Genomic DNA, 15,129 nt, shown 5'->3' with positions numbered 1-15,129 from the left:
TTTTATGTGGCCTTTATGTGATCCTGGAGGTTCAAAATGTTGGTACCAATTCACTTGCATTGTGAGGACCTAAAGAAATATTCTTCTAAAAATGTTGTTTGCATGCAGCAGAAGAAATTAAATCATGCATATCTGGGATGTCATGAGGGTGAGTATATTATGAAAAACAAATTGTGTGAACTATCCCTTTAAGTTATAAATTACTGCATGGGTAATATTTGATCTTTCAATACCATATTAAAATCTATGCATTCAGAACAATGGCAAGAATATTTGGAAGTGGTTTGGAAAAGAAATAATGCATAGATAAAACTTTAGGGGCACTGATCCAACTGTGCACTTTAAAAAATTTAAATACATTTCATAACAGGATGGGCAATACTGTGGCTACCTCTGATGACAACAGCCAATTACGTTGCTGGAATGGAAAGGTGGCAGATTTCAATTCCCACCTTAAAGGAAAGGCATAAAACTATCCTCTGAATGGCCACAGTTTTGTTCTGTGCCTCCACTCCCAAGAGAAATGAGACAATAACATAATATGGAGTGGTGGTGGTGTAGTGGCTAAAGCACAGGGCTGTTAATCAGAAGGTCGCAGGTTCTAACCCCACGGCCACCACCATTGTGCCCTTGAGCAAGGCACTTAACTCCAAGTTGTTCTGGGGGGATTGTCCCTGTAATAATTGCACTGTAAGTTGCTTTGGATAAAAGTGTCTGCCAAATGCATAAATGTAAATGTAAGAACTCGGTTACCTTTAAACTAAACAATGAGAAATTGGCAGACAGAATTTGCATGTCCCTCCCAGACATACGGGTACAAAAGGAGGTAATCACATGTGTCTGTCCATTCAGGTTTTGCACTGAGGAGCAGAGAATAAGGTTCGGCTATAGCAGTGACTTTGCATAATCAGCGTCGTGGGCAGGGGGATACAATGTCTCGTTCCCTCCATCAGGAAACGGAGGTTACAACAGTAACCTAGAAGTTTCATATTATGTTTTTGTCTCCTTTCTATTGGGAGTGGAGGAATTCCCTGTCTGTTGCTCACTTCAACGTTGTGTCGAGTGAAGCGACACTAGGGGTCCCTATTCAATCATGCCATGCGCTGAACCATGTACGTGTGCTACTGATGCAAGTGCCGGCAGACAGTTGCGTGCCAAAGCGACAGGCTGTGTCAAAATCTACGTACCCTTCCCCAATGCCCCATAAAATCGGCATTACATTTTTAGGTTCCAGGCACCCCGAAGGGGGGAACAAAGCGACATGCCAAGCATGGGAGCAGGCCAAGCCAGCCGTGCCTTTTCTCCCTCTATGTTTCTTGCATAGAGTTAAAGCAGCTGGGGCCATCTTAACGCTATCACACGCATTGGGGAAAGCGTTCTTTTCCGACTCCTATTCTTTAAAGGGGAAAAGACCCAATGGAGACCACCATCTGCCCAGGCTGGGGGGAGATAAAGGTTGGTGAAATACGTCACATGGATTTTCAGGCCACCATGGATTTTGGTGCGGTGGTAGATCCTACCTGCTGAGAGGGAGGAGTTGCTACAAACACTGCAACCGGGGGGCTGTGGGGACTGCCCACGGGACGGGCGGACCCGCATCTACCGTGGGCAGTCCCCGCAGCCCCCCTTGTGGATTAATACTCCTGTGTGTGACACACACAGGAGTATTAATCCACAAGGGCCCATCCTGTGGCGCACTTATTCCAGTACAGATTATTTTTAGTACCCGTAGTGGGTCTGGTCGGGGAATTCCTCAGCTGAATTCGCAGACCAGAGGGCTAGGGAGGAAGAACATCCTGGGAGCATGAATCTAGTGGACTTTCCTGGGGGGAATGAGTGCACGTGATCACCTCAGTAGAAGGGAAAGGCGTTATGCGCAAGCGAAACACCCGGTTAGAGATTCCGCATTCCGGAGTTCTACGAGCTCGGACCTGAGAGAACACGGGACGAGGCCGACTCAACACTGAGATTGTAAAAACTCATAAAGGTATTAGGTGTTGCCCAGCCCGCTGCTCTGCATATGTCTATTAGGGAGGTGCCATTGACCAGTGCCCACGAGGATGCCACACGTCTCGTCGAGTGTGCTTGAACCCGCAAGGGGGTCGGGCACGGCCTGGGTGTGATAGGCCAATGAAATGGTGTCCACCACCCAGTGGGAAAGCATCTGCTTGGAGACAGCGTTCCCTTTCCACTGTCCACCAAAGCAGACAAAGAGCTGCTAAAAACATCTAAAGCTCTGTGTGCGGTCCACATAGGTACGCATAGCATGCACCGGACATAGCAACGAAAATGCTGGGTCTGCCTCCTCCCGGGGCAGAGCTTGCAGGTTCACTACCTGGTCCCTGAAGGGGGTCGTAGGAACCTTGGGCACATAGCCCGGTTGTGGTCATAGGACGACATGGGTGTCTGCCGACTGAACTCTGTTGCTGAAAGAGAATGCTTGCAGGTCCCCATCTTGATGGATGCGAGCACGATCAGGAGGGCCATCTTCAAGGAGAGGGCTTTGAGCTCGACTGATTCTAGCGGCTCGAAGGGGGGTCTATGAAGGCCTGAAAGGACTACAGAGAGATCCCATGAGGGGAACAGGCATGGCCTGGGAGGGTTCAGCCCTCTCTTTCTCTCTTGCAGATCTCTGTTGCACTCTCTGTGCATCTCTGCGGGTCTTCAAATTGGGAAGAACACCAATTTGCGAACAAACACCAATTCAGGGTGCAAAGATGCCTGGTAGAGGGAGCTCTGGCTTGGTTGATCGTGTCTACGACAGCAGGTGGTAGGCCACTTAGATATTCCGCATCCCGTCCATGGAGGTTCTCTGGAGGTTCCAGAGGTCTGGGCGCAGAAACCAGAGGGTGCCCAGTCCCTGAGAAAGAAGGTCCTTCCTCAGGGGAATTTGGCTGTCGCGAGGAACATGAGATCCGAGAACCAAGTCTGTGTGGGACAGTAGGGATCTACCAGAGTGACTTTTTCGTCATCCTCCCTGACCTTGCACAGTACCTGTGGGTCCCGTATTAGTGGGAGAAACCTCCCTATTTAGGGACAGAGATATGACTCCTCCCTTCAGTTAAAAAATACTGATGAAATGGTGCTGTGCTCCAGTTTATATGCCAGTGACGATTGCACTTAAGCGGCAGAGCATCGAGCACCATCTGCCAATAGATTTGTGTGGTTCCCATAGTGTCAGTTACGTTCTCCATATCCGTTTTAAAGAGTAATTCTTTCTTAAACAAAAGGCATCACTTTTGTAGTTGTTGCACAGAAAGTTGAACGTGAGAGCTATTGTTTTAATGTGATTTCATATTTTTTTTTAATCATTGACATATAAGTTGCAATATGAGATTTTAAATGTTTATAATGTCACAGTTTAAATAGCAACTGTGATTAACAAATCATGCAGCCTTACTGTGGAGCTGTGATTGACACAGTATTTTATCATGTAGAAGGCAGTTTATGTGTTGCCACTCACAGTTAGGTAAACTCATTACGCTAATGCAGAGTAATTTTAATATTTGTTTTATTTATGAATGTAACTTAGGAATATTAATTACTTGTTTTTTTATGCAGTATTCTCATCATGGATAGTAACTGTAATATTAAAAGTAACCAGATGTATTTAAAATTCAGAGTGTTTTTAATAGTTTTGTTTGGTTTAATAATGCCTCATTATTTTAATGATTTACTTTTATGCTCACCTTTTTTGATTGCCTGCATCTGGACATATTTTATGGGGAAAAATATGTATGGGGTCCATGATGTGGCCGGAACTTATGTCATGAAGTGATTTTTTAATAAAGAATATATACTAAGATGAAAATAAATATGTTCAGAATGTATGGATGTGATGTGCTGGCAAAAAATTAATTAATTAAATTAATATCTAATGCTTTGGTTCTGTGTTAAGTCAATGCCACTTTACATATCCCATTGTAATGATATATATGGATGAATGTATGAAAATGAAGACGAGACCAATCACAATTCAGTAGGCAAATAAGTGTAAGAAAGTAATACAGTATTTAAAAATTACAATGATGCCATTGCTGTTATTTGACAGACAGACGTTCTGTCAATATCAATGGGAGATTTTAACATTTTATTCTTAAATTTCTCAAGTATAAATTTGACCAAAAATAAATAAAAAAAATAAATTTTTAATGGATTCTGTAGATTAAGTGGTTCAAAGTGAATGAATTGCAGATGTTTAATACCTAGGGTTCCTGATCAAAATGTTTGAAGAATATTAATACAGTCCAGAATTGACCTATAATAATATGGTTTGATGAAGCTAATCATTAAATTCTAGGTTGACAAAAGTCAAATCTGATCACTCACCTCTGGCCTATGGGGCTGTAGATCTCATTGCTCTGGCAGCTGCTGATGGTGATTGGGTCAAATAACTGGAAGGAGCGCAGACCAATGCCAGATATGGCAACCAGATCAGAGCGTAACATGAGAAGGATGGCTTTGGTGTGGTAGAAGGCCATGCTCAAGTCATGACTGACCGGGATGACGAGAGGGTTGGTGCGGCAGCTTAAACGCCAGTCACCTGAAAGTTTTAGAGGTAAAAGGTGAGCCATCACATCATAATGCATGATTTAGAACTGTTTCTGCATTTAACAATAATAGAATCTTTAACTGCACAACTAATTTGTTTGTGGAATTTGTATCTGTGACTTTCTCGCAACATCATCATGTTAAATTACCCTCAGGTTGCTCCAGGTGGACTAAACCTGTAAGTGACTTGCTTAAGGCCACAATAATGGCCACTGACATTTTGAGCATTTTGAGTTCAGGAAAAATGTGCATGTCTTCCCCTGCCAGAGGGGAAAAGCACAGTATGCACTCCTCGTGGAGTGTGCCCATAATCTCAAAGGGGCGGGCAAGCCCTGGGCCTGGGGACGCCCTCAACGAGCAGACGAGGTGCGGTACCTTGAACTGTGCCAGGACAGGATATGTTGAATGGCCTCCGTCTGCTTCTTCACATCTGAGAACTGTTGGGCAATGTCCTCAATGGTGTTGCTGAATAGGCCGATTTAGGAGATGAGGGCAGGAAGCGGACCTTGTTGGCATCCTTCATCTCGACCAAGTTCAGCCATAAGTGGTGCTAATGGATCACCAAGGTGTACATCCCCTGCCTGAGTGCCTGTGCAGTGACCTTCGTTGCCCGGAGGGTGAGATCAGTCGCCGAGCAAAGATCCTGCATCACTTTGGGGTCAGGACTACCCATGTGCAGCTCTTTTAATTCCTTGGCCTGGTGTATTTGCAGGAGGGCCATGGCATGTAGAGCGGAGGCGGCCTGTCCAGCGGAACTGTAGGCATTGGACACCAGAGACGACGTAGATCTACAGTCCCTGGACAGCAGTCCCTGGCGATTCCGCCAGGTGGTGGCGTTTTGTGGGCACAAGTGTACTGCAACTGCCTTATCCACCTGTGGAATCTCCATGTACCTCCTCGCAAACTTTTTTTGTACTGGCAAAAAGAGGACAGCTGATCGGACCCAATGTTGTACTGACCAAAAAAAAGTTTGCCAGTATCCTTTGAATGTCTTGAACTAATCCAGCGGGAGGCTGTAACACAATACATTTGTGCCACAGAGCAGAAGCGACCAAATGGTTTGCAACTAAATCTCTCACCCTGTAGGATAACTGGGGTAGCAACCAGTTCCATCTAGACAATCGGGTGCACACTCTCTCCAAAACTCACTCCCAATGTTTCTTTTGAAACTCAGCAGATCCCCAAAACACACCAAGTATATTTAGCCCTTTTTTATTCCAGTTTAAGTTACCTGGTAGCTGTGGGAGATTTTCAAAATTTCTTTGACCTGACCAGAAATCCTCAGTCTTATCCCAATTTACTTTTGCTGATGATGCCGTTTCATACAAAACAAGTACTCTAGACAGAGCTTTTATATCATTATTGTCATTGACAATGACTGCAACATCATCAGCATAAGCAGTAATTATAGTTCTTAAATGTTGAGGCAGTGTGGGTATTAATAAACCAGTTAGAGTTTTCCTATATTAAAAAGTAATGGTTCAATAGCAATACTGTACAATTTGCCTGATAAAGGGCATCGTTGGCTAATGCCCCTTGAAACCAAAATAGGCCAACTTAGGCCACCCCCCACCTTAACCATACAAGAAGCTCCAGTATTTAACAACTGTATCCATTTGATAAAATCCTGACCAAACCCAAATGCAAGTAGATTAAAAATATAATTATGATAGACCCAATCAAACACCTTTTCTAGGTCTAAAGCGATCAATCTAACCTCTGCATCAAACATTTTGCAGATATCCAAGGTATCTCTCAATAAAAAAAGATTATCCATTATAGATCTGTTTGGAATGCAATAGGTGGGGGGCGCTGTTGAGTGATGGAGAGATAAGACGCACCTGGCTGTAGCTCCTACAGATTTCATGTTAAAATTAAAAATTAAACGAAACCTGTATAATTTGAACCCAAACGTTGAGGGGATTTTGTATCCAAAGCTCTTCATACGCCTGTAACTCTGGAAAATGCTGAAGCCAAAGGTTAATCCTAAATACGAGTCAAGCGACAATGGAGGCCCAGCTAAAGCCGTGAGCCAGATTGGAAGGGAGTGCCAGGAGTTGAAGGGACAGGGCACGGATAACCAAGCAGTATTGGCCGCTATAGCATCGCTACAAGCCGAGTTGTCGCAAGACAAGACAGATATTTGCAACAAAATTGATGAAAGGATTGCTGACGTGAGTATGACTCAGAGGTAAAATAGCCGCTCTTAAAACGGAAAGTGACAATGCATTTTCTGCATTAAACACCCGAATAGACTCCCAAAAGGAGACGCTAAAAAGTTTAGGAGAGGCGGCTAATGCTACCTCAGATGTTGTTGCCGAACTTGAAGCTAAGGTGAAACAACTACATGGCCAAGTTGAACAACTTTCAGAAAAGTGCATGGTCTTAGAGGATAAGTCTAAGCAACAGAATTTGAGGAATGCTGGGGTTAAGGAAGGGGAGGAAGGGGGGCAGAAAACCAGAGACTTTGTGGCACAATTGCTAACAGATGCCTTAAAGCTTGATGGAAAACCGGTGATAGACCGAGCACATAGGGCTCTAGGGAATGACCCGGGGATGACGGACCACCACGACATCTCTTCCTACGGGTGCACTACTGTCATGAGCTTTAGGACATATTACAGAGGGTCGCGAAGTCCAGGGGCCTTTCATATTGAGGACAGCGGATTAAGATTTTCAGGGACTTTTTGGTGAAACGCCGAGCTGCTTTCACAAAAGTTACTGCGAGACAAGCCTGGAGTGAAATTTGGACTCTTATACCCAGCCAAGCTGAGAGTGACACACGATGGGAGTGAGACCACAAAGTTTGAACTTTCTTAATGAAGTGGGTGTCTTTGTGCCACATGATGATTAGGGATTGCTTTGTCCGAAGTGGAGCTCCGCGTATTAATGATCCTCCTCTGGGTACCCAGAGGAGGATCATCAATACGCGGAGCTCCACTTCTTCTCATTTTTTGAGAAATGAGAAATGAAAATCTATGGATAAAATTAATGTGTTTTCTTCTTATGGAACCCTACTGTTGCCCTCTATAGTGATAGCTCAAGAATCAAATATTTTTGGGTTCAAAACCTGAAAACATTTGGTTACAAGCCCAGACCCACAGTGTTTCACCATCCCTATTGTCAATAATTAAACAAAATCATATTAATCAAAGCCAAGTGTCATGAGTTAAGAAGTATAAATAACAGTTGCAAAGCTGCAAACATGCTTTCCATGTCTGTCACTCACTTGACGTTATGTCGATGAGTTGACACTAGGGGTCGCTCCAGCGGAGCCCAGACATCTCTGATCTTGAGAAAAGGCCAATGAGAATTGGCGTATGGATTATGCCACTCCCCCGGACATACGGGTATAAAAGGAGAGACGCTGCACATCCACATCAGATTTCTTCTTCGGAGCTGAGAGATCAGTCACAGAGCTGAATTCCTCTGCCGTCTTCATTCATCTCTCCAAGCTGTTGGTTCTACGGAGCTTTCCAGCGGTTCTCCCCCTCGCACACTACGCTGTGCTGAGCACACACCCCTGGGTGCTTCAGCAGCAGAAAATGAGCTCACGGAGTGAATAACTTCGTTTATATATATATATATATTCATATTCCCATATACATATATGCACATATATGTACATATATATATATAAATATAAGAACACAAATAAGAGAGTATATTTCTCTAAAAGAGTGGCGCAAACGGTGAAGCGTCTTTTTCAAGATGTCTTTCCGTTTGTGTGTATTTCCTGGTTGCGGTCGTTGTCTCTCCCCGTCTGATGGCCACGATCGCTGCCTCTCGTGTCTGGGTGATACCCACGTGGAGTCAGCGTTTGTGGATGGTCCATGTCCTCACTGTGAGGGCATGACAATGGCTATGTTGCGTCGCGGCTTGCCCTCGTAAGAGCGCAAGCCACCCCAGCCGCTCCCTGACTCGGTCCTTCTACCTACGGGTATGAGGCAGTGTTGGCTAGCACTGGGAGCGATATGGTGACCTCAGTGGGAGCCTCTCCGCCAGGTATAACCCCACGGACCTCCCACTACCCGTCATGCTCGTATGATCCAACCGAGCACTGGAGCGGGGTTGCCGGTTCGCTTCACGGCGGACCCGCGATCTCGTTCGGAGTGCCTAACGACGATGAGATCTCGATCGCGGCATCGGAGAGCATGTTCGTCCATGTCTGACGCTGAGGACTCGGCTGGACTCCCACCCTCGGGTACAGCGGCTCAGTCGCAGGCTGATATGGAGCTGACAGCCATGTTTGCCTGGGCAGCTGCGAGTGTCGGGCTGGAGTGGAATCCTCTGCCTCCCCCCAAACCCTAGCTGCTCGACGATTGGTTCCTGGGGCCACAGCGGCGCTCACGGCAGGCACCTTTTACTGCCCGCACGCGATCCGTGAGCTCCTCCACTCTCACTACCCGGGGCTACACGAGGCTTCGTAGTGCACTTATGCCCGTAAAATGACTCCACCTGGCGGAACTGCCCGAGGCTCCCTTCCAGGGGATGCAGCGGGCACTCAGTCGCCGGCCCTTGGACTGGATGCGCTCTTTCCCCAGTTGCGTTCGCAGGAAGTGTGAACCCTGGACGTTCTTCCTCCCTAGCCTAGTGGCCGTCGAGTCTTCGGAGAGGCTCTCTTCCACCCCGGTACAGGCATCACTAGGGCCCCGTAAAGAGGTAAGTGCTCCACATGTGCTGGTTGTCCCCTTGGGCAACCCCATGTGATATATATCCCGCAAAATGGTTTCCCTGCCGGTAAACCGCATCTTCCTTGGACAGAGGGTCCTCTGCCCTTGGTCACCATGTTTGTAGTAACTCATCCCCCCTTGGGTAGGATCTACCACGACGCCGCTCCACACGATGTGCTTCTGCTCCTAACCGGTAAGACCGTTTCTGTATTCCACCTAAAATCCCCCCCCCCCCTCTCGGGGCCGGGTGTGGTTTCCGCGGTGTCCACCCATCAGCTTGGACCATATATTTGGCCCCCAGCCGAACGATTTCATACCTTTTACAGGGGAGAATAATAGAGAGAAGGCCGCTGCTGGGCCAGCCATTCCTTATACTTCTGAGCAGTTAGCCATTCCCCTAGGTGCAGGGTCCACTTCATGCCTGCCAGTGTGTTGGGGGTAGTTATGCAACGACTTGCTGCGCTGGCTAAGAGGCACACAGAGGTCTGCCCGTCTCGCACCGCCAGTCTGCATAACTCAGTTCAGCTCTTGTGGTGTTTTCCTTGGGGACCCCTACTGTCAACTCATCGACACAACGTTGAGTTAGTGACAGACGGGGAACGTCTCGGTTACTGACATAACTTCCGTCCTCCGGCCACAACACTGAACCAACCGCTGGGTCTTTGGCTCGGCTCCTCAGGGCGATACCTGATGTGGATGTGCAGCGTCACTCCTTTTATACCCGTATGTCTGGGGGAGTGGCATACAAATTCGACAAGCCAATTCTCATTGGCCTTTTCTCAAGATCAGAGATGTCTGGGCTCCGCTGGAGCGACCCCTAGTGTCAACTCATCGACACGTCTCGTTCCCTCCGTCAGGGAATGGAGGTTCCGTTAGTAACTGAGATGATTTTTGTGTAGTTTCATTTGCCAAGAACTTGTACATCCCAAAATACTGGTACACCGAGGCTAGAGAGTGTTACAAGATCTATGCTTCAGTTATATATACACTGTAAATGTACATTCAGTTAATACATTATAATAATAAATAAATAATTAATACATTAATTCTAACTTTTAGGGGTGAGTGTCTCCTTGCTAAAATGGCCGAGATGGCCGTATCAGTCATGTGATGACCATTCATTCTAAAATAAATAAAAATTGAAAACAGTTATGAATTGTTCTATTGTCACTATCAAAGATCAATGTGATATGCTGGCAAACAGTAAACACCATGACATCGTACATAGCTGACCTACATTGAAAGATATGTCTACCATAAGCATAAAAACTGCTCCAGTACAAAATAAGTAGCTACGTATCTACATGTATGATTAGTCTGCTGTCTTTGGTGTTTTGTTTTACCACAAATCACAAATTATCAAGCAACTGCATGAAGACGCTGTGCCGTTATCGAAGGATTAACTGTTATTGCTGTTATTAGTGGTATTGTGACAAACATATTTCTCTGATTTAAATTGGGGTTATCAAAAAATATTTCTGGAATAAGTGGCTGAGAGATTGAGAGCATGCATGTTGGAAAGTGAAACTGAGAGTGTGCATAATCGTGCAAACTTTCTCTATTGCTCCACACACCATCTAATTCTCCCAACTCATGTTCCATCAAGTATATTTAGATTTGTATTTACATCTTTATTTGTTTTTAATTCCTTTTAACATCCATTTGCAGTATTTTTGTCCTCTCCATCTTTAAATGAAAATGGGCATTATAATCTTGAATCTACTTGTGTAAATTTCTTTAAAACAAACAGGCATATTCATATTTTACAGCATGTCTAAAATTCATGAATGCTTAGAACTGCCAATAATTGATCCTCCTGTGCACGCAATGTCAATCTTCGTGGGCTAAGCAAGTGCTCGATCATTGAAGTAGCAGTGCATGTGTTATTTTGTGCATGCTGCAATTAAAAAAAGTTAAATTGATGCATCCCAATCACAATATCTCACCTAAGCTGTGGATTCCCTCTTTGGTGTCGATCAGTTGGACCGTAATGTTGCACTGGCTTTGGTCGATGTAGCTGGTTCCATCTGCAGCTAAATGGATGATGACAGCTGCAGCAACCATAGGATGTGAGAAATACGCCTGCAGGAGATAAGATCACGTCTTATACTTATGCTGTAGTCATGGTCAATAGTAAAACAATAAATTGTGACACAGATCACTGACCAGATCTAGACCTGAGATCTCACTATACAGACTGAACAGACTACAATGATCAGTTTACATAATATAACTATTTTGCCAATCTTGTCATAGACTCCTGACACAAATGAACACATAGAGCAGGTCAGGAAAATAAAATCTCACCTTCAGCCAGTATTGGGCATGCCAAGAAACGCCCTGAGCTTCTTGACATGGAAACCAGGCATACTGAGACACTCCGTCAGACAAGTCAAACACCTTAGACTGGCACGTCTGGGAACAGGCAACATATGACAAATCCTTTTACTTGATTTGTTTACTAGTTAGATTAAGTATTGTTTATGTGTTTTTTCCCTCTACACATGGTGTTAATAATACAGCCTATTTATTCTTTCAGTTATGTAATGACATAAGGTAATTAGCTAAGAAGAATGGTTACATCATAGTTAGAATAATAGATATAGTTACAGTAATATGGGAAGTGGACACATGCTTTGGGGAAGTTGACATGCCATCTGGTGTGATATGCTAAAGTCAATCTAAAACTATATTAAACAGCACTTTGCTCAGACTAAATGGGATATTTGTACTTGTGACAATTTATTTGGTCACACAGCAAGACCAGAAGTGAAAAACAAAATAAAACAGTGAACAACACAGCATAGGCCCCACCTATGTAAACGGGTGATTCTCACGAAACCTATCAAGATAACATCCTGGTCCTATTTTAAAAAAAAAAGAAACTAATACTAAATTATATTTTGCATACAGAAAATGAAGCTTATTTGAAGGGCCATTGTTTTATTTTATTTTATTTTATATTAAAGTTGCATTGTAAAATATTTATACATTATTGTAGTACTCCCTTGGCCATTTTTATGAATATTAATAAAAAAAATCATTGCACAACAGCATCTTTTTTAATAAGATCAGGACATTGACTTGAAAGGTTTTGTGAGAATAACCTAACATCTTAGTTGACATATTATGCATCTACCTATTAATATGCTCTTATAGCCATTCCCCTCTAAACAAAACTGTGGCAGGGTGGAGAGCGGGGCCGGGTCGTGATCCTACACACCCTGTCCCATATTAGGGTAATTATGCCTACGTGAGGGATAAAGGCTGACTGCAGAGGATCGTGAGGGAGAGAGATATTGTTTATGGATATGTCCGTCATGTTTGTGTTTGTGTCTTCTTTTAAGTTTATCAATAAACTATTATTATTAAACTATTATTTATATTGAAAAGCTGGTTCTCGCCTCCTCCTTTCCATTGATAATTTTACACTGGTGCCGAAACCCGGGAAGGAGGAGGACGATGGCCGCCAACCGTGAGGGGAGAAGGGGCTCCTAACCGACCGCCTGGAGCGGTCAGGGCCACTGCCAGGGGCGGAGGAGTTCCCTACCCGCCGCTGAAATGCAGCGGGGTTTAAGACAACTGACCACGAGCGGGGAGGGGCTCACTGCCGACCGCCTGGGGCGAGAGAACCGCCGCCAGGGGCAGGGAAAATCCTTCTGTTCCCCGAGAACGCGGCGGGTGTTCCGTCCACCAGGGGATGGAGGACTGCCTCTGATCCGCCCGGAGAGGCGTGGCTGTCGTCCGATAGAGGGTGGAGGAGTGGCCGAGGAACAAGCTGCGGTGTATCGGAGAACTGGCGAGTAAGAGTTTTTTTTTCATCTCTCTCTCCTCTCTCTCTCTCACTGTCGCTCTGCGTTGGCCTTTTCCCTCTTTTCAATTTTAAGTTTTTTGGGGGTACTACACTGTTACAGGAAGTACCCCCCCCCCATTTTAATTATTTCTGTTTCCCTCCCCTTGTCTCCTCCCTCGTCCAGGTAGATGGGGATGACCTGCTGGCAGACTAGACGTAAAGCACGCCCTCCCCCAGGGAAAGAGGGGGGGGGGTGTACGTCAGGCCAGGGGGCTTTTGAGACGTTTGAGGCGTGTTGATGGCTGATACACATTGTAAACCCCCATACAGTATTATATTAATTTTGACAATTTAAGAAAAAGCCATGTGGTTGTGTCAGTGATGTTTTATTTGCTGGAGACTACTGAATATCTTTGAAACCTGCAGTGTTTTAGGAATACTTTGAACATGATTTCACAGAACCTCACCAAGTCCATAAAAGAGCTGTACACACCATGACATTAGACAAGGACACTTTGTTTTCCCCATTCTCCTGACTGTTTGAAATATATGTAATCGGAGCCACAAGGAAACTACACAGAAAAAAAAAAAAAGTAGTATCTGACCAAGAGATCTGTTGATGTGTAATGTATGATCGGGTACCTCAAGGGTCTCTTCTCAATCTTACTTTCCAAGCAGTGTGCCCGCAGGTGGCTTTTTATTTTCTCCATACATGCCATTTTAAGTGGAACTGCACAACACAGAGGTTTAAACTGAACTGAAAAACCCCTCCAGTAGTGCATAGTACAGAAGGTACTTGGATTGGCTTCTCTGCTCCTCTACATGAATTTATCATTGATTTGATGAGATGGATGAAATGAATGTGCCTAGGCCAGAAGGAACAGCTACTTATCAGTGGGTGGTGGAAGACTCCATGTGGATACATAGCAGGCCTGTGACATCACTGTAAAACCACAACACTTCCACCACCAGGAAAGGTCCACCAACAGCCCAGTGTGAGGGGCTAAATCAAACAATATAACAAATGATCTACAGCTTATTGACTCAAACCAGAGAATGCTGGAATGTGAGGACAGGCCGTAAATTACCAAAAGTCTCAGAAAAATCAACACTCAATAGCCTGAACCAGTAGGGGCTTTTTTTCAACCGAGAAGAAACATTTCAATGTATAAAGATGTGATTAAGATCTTGAGGTGTTAAACTAGTCCTGTTAGTAATGCAGATTCACTGACAGCTGCAAATTAAAGTTGGTTCTATGTGGTTTGTCACCTCGGTCTCAACCGCAGGTTGAGTCAAATCTAATTGCAGGCATTTTTCAAAACTTTCATTTACAGTAAAACAGAGTCTCTCAGTGATATGCAACAAAAATTACACTTATAACCTGGCACAACAGTCGGCAACTGCATGTGTTCATGTGAAGTTAAACAAATAACCTAAGGCGCTCACTCCTGAAAACATAGTATGCTGATGGTTGGCCGGTAGTATGCCGGGATGGTTCGACAATTGTGTCCAAGACCTAATGCGGACCAGCTGTGTTGCCCCCGCAAAACGGACTCACACATACAGAGAACCACAACCAATCCCCAAAGTTTTGTTTGTAAATTACCACTTTAGGTAAAAGGGAAATGGAGAGGAATCTATAAGAGGCAGACTTAATGTGTGGCTGTTCTTCCTCTCTCTGGGAAAAGCTGCCCAGGTTGGCTCACCGGTATCTGCAATAGATGTCATGTATTCCAAGGTGCTCTACATGAGAAAACTCCATATTAAGGTTGGGAATCAAGAACTGGTTCTTTAGAAAATCCCGGACTGAATGATTTCTGTTAACGATTCTGAATGAATTTTGGTTCTGTTAACAATTCAGGAACATACCTGTACAGTCTTCCATCTTTGTGGATGCAACTCAATACTAAAATAATTTTGACAGTGTTTCCTGGGCTACCATTGTTATTACTGCAACACTGCTATTGAATCAGCATCACAAACACCTGCAAAAACAAATTTTTGAAGTATTTGTGTCTTGTTTTTCAGTAAAAATATAAAAACATTCTTAAAAAAATATTTATTTACTTGACAAGCAAGTCTAGTGAGATTTATGCTTAAAAAAAGAAAAAA

The 15,129-nt window shown here is 44.4% G+C and overlaps 1 pseudogene; it reads right to left on the bottom strand.

Annotated features, from left to right (window-relative positions):
- The window catches only part of LOC127633142 (pappalysin-1-like), a 359,290-nt pseudogene that overhangs the window by 77,465 nt on the left and 266,696 nt on the right, over positions 1-15,129 (bottom strand).

The sequence above is a fragment of the Xyrauchen texanus genome, chromosome 3 (genome assembly GCF_025860055.1).
Source record: "Xyrauchen texanus isolate HMW12.3.18 chromosome 3, RBS_HiC_50CHRs, whole genome shotgun sequence".
Classification (NCBI taxonomy): domain Eukaryota; kingdom Metazoa; phylum Chordata; class Actinopteri; order Cypriniformes; family Catostomidae; genus Xyrauchen; species Xyrauchen texanus.
This window is presented reverse-complemented; position numbering and strand designations above follow the sequence as displayed.